Source organism: Manacus vitellinus, unplaced genomic scaffold (assembly GCF_001715985.3).
Source record: "Manacus vitellinus isolate BGI_N305 unplaced genomic scaffold, ASM171598v3 scaffold_7_pilon, whole genome shotgun sequence".
Taxonomy (NCBI): domain Eukaryota; kingdom Metazoa; phylum Chordata; class Aves; order Passeriformes; family Pipridae; genus Manacus; species Manacus vitellinus.
Genome location: NW_021940813.1, coordinates 26748322 through 26754332, shown reverse-complemented (window position 1 = coordinate 26754332; position 6011 = coordinate 26748322). Strand labels below are relative to the sequence as shown.

General features: G+C 44.4%; 1 protein-coding gene across 1 annotated transcript in view; it reads left to right on the top strand.

Annotated features, from left to right (window-relative positions):
* Positions 1-6: 6 nt before the first annotated feature.
* Positions 7-6011, top strand: part of MAP4K4 (mitogen-activated protein kinase kinase kinase kinase 4) — a 171824-nt gene continuing 165819 nt past the window's right edge. Inside the window, exon 1 of the mRNA XM_029964800.1 lies at positions 7-44. The gene's annotated coding sequence lies outside the window, so the exon portion shown is untranslated. The remainder of the gene's footprint in view (positions 45-6011) is intronic.

Genomic DNA, 6011 nt, shown 5'->3' with positions numbered 1-6011 from the left:
TCGTGGAAGTGGTTGGCAATGGCACGTACGGGCAAGTTTACAAGGTTTGTGCAGAATTTTTTCTCCTTTTATTGTTGCCGATTTTCCAGAGGGTTCCCGGTGCCTGCGCCGGGCTGGGCACACGGCTGCAGGCGAGCCACCCGCTGTGGCAAACGGAACAGTGAGGGGTGGTAAAAGTGTTGTCCTTGTCATTGTTGCTGGTCGTGACAAGTTTGTCAGCCTCTTGGCTTCTGCTTTTTCAAAGGGGCACAAATTGCTCTCCTAAGTACCCGTCCTGAAATGGTGAAATAGCTCTTTATTGTCCTTATTCCTCCCTGTGCTCCCTCTAGAGAAATGACCAAACCAAGTGGACGCTGTCAGAATGTGGCCAGGTTATACAAATAGGTCCACAGGCTTATTCTAATTTGCTGCTGGAAATCCTCATGGAAGTTGCTGCTGCTGCAGTGACTTTAGACAAAGACATTGTCCTTAATTAAAATTGTCACCCGGTTTCCTTGTTGGAAAACCTTTAAAGTGCTGAAGCTATAGAGTTGGGGGCGAGTGCATCTGATCCCACTGGGCTGTGCTGTAATGGGGGGTGCAGAGTGACAGTAATAAGTGATTGAAGCAGGAAAGCTTATTTTGTGAAAACCAGAATTCCCAGAATAACCTGTTTGACAAGTGTATGACTTTAGAAAATAGAAATCGGACAGTGCCCATGTGGGTGTGAAACTAGCCTACTTTTTTTTTTTTGTTTCTTTTTTCCTCTTTAGTGTGCAGTCAGTGGAACAAACAAATCTTGAGATTGCATGACTGCAGTGAGTGTTAGCTACCAGGATGACTAATTATTCACACAGACTTAATACTTGGCTTAAACTGTAAAAATGCAAGATACATTTGGAGAGGGAAGGAGAGAGAACTGAAAGTAGCTGAGAATGCCTAGCTGTTTGTTTGGGTTTTTTAGTTGTTTTTTGTTGTTGTTGGTTTTTTGTTTTGGTTTGGTTTTTTTGCTTATAAACAAGGCAGTGTAATTGGTGAGTTTCCCTGATGGCAAGATACTGCTGCTTGCAGCTCCAGTAACTAAATAAAGCACTTTGGTGCCTCTTCTGCAAATGAAACGCATGTCAGTATGTTTTGAGGGCGTGAACCTCAGCCTTCCTGATGGAGAAGTAGTCTGCCTGCGCAGTGTGTGAATTGCATTTTAAGACTTGAGGTGGAATAACCAGGCTGCTGCTGTTGGCATAGAGATGGAAAAAAGGATGTGGCTCGAAAAGTCAGAGGAGAGGAGGGAGATGAGTAAGAAGCTGCACTTTGACACAACTATGACCATTTAATTTTTTTCTGCCATTTTTTTTCTGAAAATTGAAATGACATAATTTAATTTTTTTCTGTAATCCTTTTGCTCCCAGAGCTTGCATCAGCTGAATCCTTTTTAAAAAAAAAAAATAAGTAGGGCGTGAATGTGTGACTTGAAACTCTCCTGTTAATTATTACAGTTTGGTGCATTGTTTCTTGGCTTGCTTGTTAATGCTTTGAGTTAATTGGCAAAGTTTTCCGTGGTTTAACAGTCTTGACAATAGAAATTTTAAATTTATTTTTCCTTAGGTATGCTAGAACTCTCCCAGAATAGTTAGCATTAGAAATTAAACTCAACACATGCATTTATTGACTTGGAAGAGCTGAATGAAGACCTGATGTCTAAGGGCATTGCGTCGGTGTCACTGATAACAGGGGGAGCAACAGGCACTCTCCTTGCTTGCTATAGAGTCTGCCAGACAGTAGTGGATTGACAGTTGTTTAAGGTTGGGTTGGCACTGCTTCTTCTTCTTAGGCATTTGTCCACATTTATATACATAGACTGAAAATCTGGACACCTAACAGAGCCTTACATAAACAAAAAATACTAAACCAAAAGACTTCCTTGCTGTGATAAACATCCTTTGCAGGGCTAAGGGTTGGACTTGATGATCCTTGTGGGTCCCTTCCAACTCAGCACATTCTCTGATTCTGTGATCTTTCTTCTTAAAATAATGAAGTTATGTAAAAAAAAATTAATTATTGCAATAGTATTTAACTTTTCTTGGCCACTTTTTTGTTAGGAAAAATGCTCCAGGAACACCCAAAGGTGAAACTCTGTGTGTACATTTTGAGGGCTGTCGTAGGAACTGCATAATCGAGGGAAAAACGAGGTTACGCTGTGTTTGCTTGTTGCTTTCCGCTTTCCTCCTACCCAGCAACCACTTCTTGAAATACCTCTTCCTGGATGGTTTTATTTCCCTTTTAAGCGGTCTGTCATCCCCAAGGACTGGGGGGTGGGGTGTAGGTTGCCTTTGAGGAGCCGTGCTCCGAGATGTAGTTTGATGTACTTCCACATTCGAGTATAGGCATCAGCGATGATGTCACCCGGGAGCGGGATTGGCTGGCTACCTGCCACTGCGGGGAGGACACGGAGGGAGTGGGAGAGGGCATGACGTTATCTCTTTGTCTAGCTCATAAACCCGGCGATGATGCCGAAGGTCGTTTGCCTTACTGGGGAGTCTGCTTTCCAGCAGCGGTGGGAAGGGGACTGTGCCGACCTGTTGAAAAGCAGAAAACAGCCCTGTTTTATTCCTCTTTGCCTTAACTGAGCTTGCTGGAAATAGCTGATCTCTCTAGCTAGCGATATTTCTGTAGCTGGTTCTAACTTAGCTTTTTATTTAGCTGTATATAGGTGTATAGATGTATAAGCAAGCAGGAAATGTGAGGACAGCACTTGGATATTTGGCACCTAAATACAAGTGGAGTTACTCCCTGTCACAGAGCAGTGTGGACCCTCCTGGGATTTTATGCCATTGAATGGGTTGGTTTATGCGAAGTGTACTGTGGGCCTGAGACCATAGCGGTGAGGTATTAAAAATACTAAGTTTTATTCTACTGTGCCTAAATTGGGGTAATGAGTTTAAACTGAAAGAGAGCAGGTTTAGATTAGATATTGGGAAGAAATTCTTTACTGTGAGGGTGGTGAACCTGGGAACAGGTTGCCCAGAGAAGTTGTAGATGCCCCATGCTTACCAGTGCTCAAGGCCAGGCTGGAATTGGGCATTGAGCAACCTGCTGTAGTGGAAGGTGTCTCTGCCTATGACAAAGGGGTGACCTTTAAGGTCTTTTCCAACCCAAAGCATTGTGTGATCCTATGATTGTGAAGTCTGTAGAGTTTACATTATTTTCATCTTTGTAACCTTGCTTACACCTCTCCCATGTGAAGAAGTCTTGTGTTTCAAGAGGAACTTGTTCCAAAATGGTGAACTGGGGGGGGGGGGGGGCGGCAAAAAGAGCCTGAGGTTCCCCAGTCCTGGATAGCTAAAAGAAAGGGGTGTTTTGAGGAAGCCTTTGCCAAGCGCAGGGCAAAGGGCAGCGGTGGGGGTGGCTCATTTGTCCTGCGGCCAAGCAGAGCTCCTCTACTGCTCCTCTGAAATCCCGGGGAATCAAAGTCCGCATGGAAGTTGTTTGCCCTTTTGTAGTTGATGCAGACCCCGAGAACAATGGCGTGGAAGTTGCGTCGCTTAGATTAGTTAGAAAGCAAAGGGTTAAACGCTGCCAAGTACAGCCGGCAGCGTTCCCTCGGAGCCGAGGCAGGAAGGATCGGCCACAGAACCCCCTGGGTCGGCAGTCTTAAAACTTTTAAGGAGCCTCGCGCCTTTGCTGGCGTTGGGAGGGAGGAATTTCCCTTCAGTAGGTCGGAGTCAGCTGGCGGGAGCCGAGCGGCGTGTGCGGGCCGGCCCGGGCAGCGCCCTGTGCCCGCGGCGGGGGCACAGCGGGCAGGAGCTCCCACCGCGGCCCCGCCGCCCCTCCTTCCAGCAGCCTGTGCCACCTTCCGCCAGGGGCAAGCATGTGAATGGCACAGGAATCGGCAAGAAATAATGGTGTTAGCATGCAGTTGTGCTTTTTGTGCTTGCTGCTGGTTTGTGGTGCGGTTGGGATGGGGGATGGATGTGCCGCCCCTCTTCTTTCCTCTTGAGTGAGGCCAGTCCTGCTTCGGTGTAACTGGAACTTGTAGCCAGCTCACAAAGTGATCGGCTGCCGTAAGGGTTTTTTTTGATCCTTTGCAAGTAGTGGAGAAGCATTTTTAGCATTGCTGCGGTTAGATTTTAGTTTTTCACATCCAATTGTAAGCTTAATTTGAAGTTTGGCTTGCACCAAATGAAAACACTTCTGAAATTGGTCTCAAGATAAGGTTCGAACTAGGTGTTTGCTTCCCTTCTGCATTTTTTTTGTTGTTGTTTTAGTGCAGAAATTACCTGTGAACTAAAGGCAACTGGTTAATACTTTTAAAATTTCGAAGTTTCTACCACCTGATCGTTCATAGAGGCTTCTCTGCTATTGAGACTAAACTGTGTTACCTTGCTCAGTCACTTCTGGTTTTTTGTATGTGTGTGTGTCTGTGTTTTTAAGACATCTAACACTTTAAAATAGCTGTTGTGAGTGTGCTGTTACATCTCACAGATAGACATTGTAATTCTCTTGTGGCAGCAGTGACTGGTGGGGGGAAGGATATTTTTGTGGGAGTTCTGAGACTTAACAGGAGTGCACCAGAAAGATGAGAATTGGGGTTGATACTCCTAATTGCCCTCAACGCAGGCTGGTGTGACTTTCTGAGAGCCTTGTAATAGTTAATTCATAGTGAAGGCTTCTTTTGTTGATTTATGTTGCAGCCTTCCAAAACTGCATGTAAATGATGTGTATTGTCTAACGGCTGGCTCGTAAAAGGAAATGATGTAAGATGTGATCGTTTAAATGCTGATTTGAAAATAAATTAAAACTTGTATAAATGTTTTCCCATGCTAAGGATACCCTGTTTTTGTCTTAATGGAGTTTATATCTTAGGAGGTGACTGTGTTGGGAGGTAGGAAGAGAGGACAGTGCTTGGTATTCTCTACTAACTCAGTTAAGGTTTTTTTTTTCCCACCTCCCTCTCCCCTTTGTTTCTTTCACTGCTAAAGGGACATCATTGTGGATTCAAGTGATTTTGTTAAACATGAATACAATTCCAGTCTTATCACTATAAAGACAAACTGTACTCAGGATCAGTGAGGTCACTGGCTTTCAGGAACTGGTCCAGACCAGCTCTCTCAAGTATGAACTGCCCTTCTTCCCTTCCTCCTCTGATTTTTCGTGGATTGTGTTGCAAAGTGAGTGTCTGCCATTGGAGAAATTGCAAAGGACCAGGCAGTGGCTGGAATACAGACATTTTTTTGGGTCCTGCAGCTAGATGTTTATCCTCCTGTCCTCTCCCAAACTGGCTGAACTTTTGACCAGTTCTCCATCACCCAAATCCTTCTTAATTAAATATACAAAAGCTAGGCAGGTGGCCAGTGGGGATTACTGATATTTATTTTTATTAAAAAAAAAAAAGAAAAAGAGAAAAGAAAGCAATGTGTCAATTGTGGGTAACCACATGTCCCTCTTATTCTTCCTCCCCCAGTCCATCTGTCTGTTTGCAAAATGTGTGGGTTTTTGTATTTTGTCTTAAATCAAATTGCAGGTTCCTGGGGCAGGGACTCATTATTCCTGGAGTAAATAGAAGAGGACCCAGCACTCTGGGACATGGGAACATGAGTGTGTGCAGGGCCTTGAGGTGATGGATGGAAAAAGATCTAGCCCAGAGTTTTATGCTGACTCTTAAGAATTTTTTTTTAGCTTTCTGTAGGAATATATTTCAACTGGTGTGGATAAAATTTCAGTTGAAATCATCTCGTACTCTCTCTTTCCTTTTTGCATGCATGTGCTCTTTCCCCATTGGCAGTGGTAGGGGTCATTTCTCTGGGTTTGCATAGGTGGATGGTTTTCCCCATCAAGGTCTCTGCACCTTGCTGCAGGCATGAGGAAGGTGAACTTTATCGGTAAGGCCCAGAGTAGGGGTTTTTAGTAGTTCTGGGGTATTGAAGAAAGACGAGGGGAAAACCAGGGAGCTACACCTTCCATTTCTTGTTTAATTTTTGCTCTCTCCTAGTAATGTTGCCTAGTTTGGTGACATGTTGTAACTTCCAGGCACC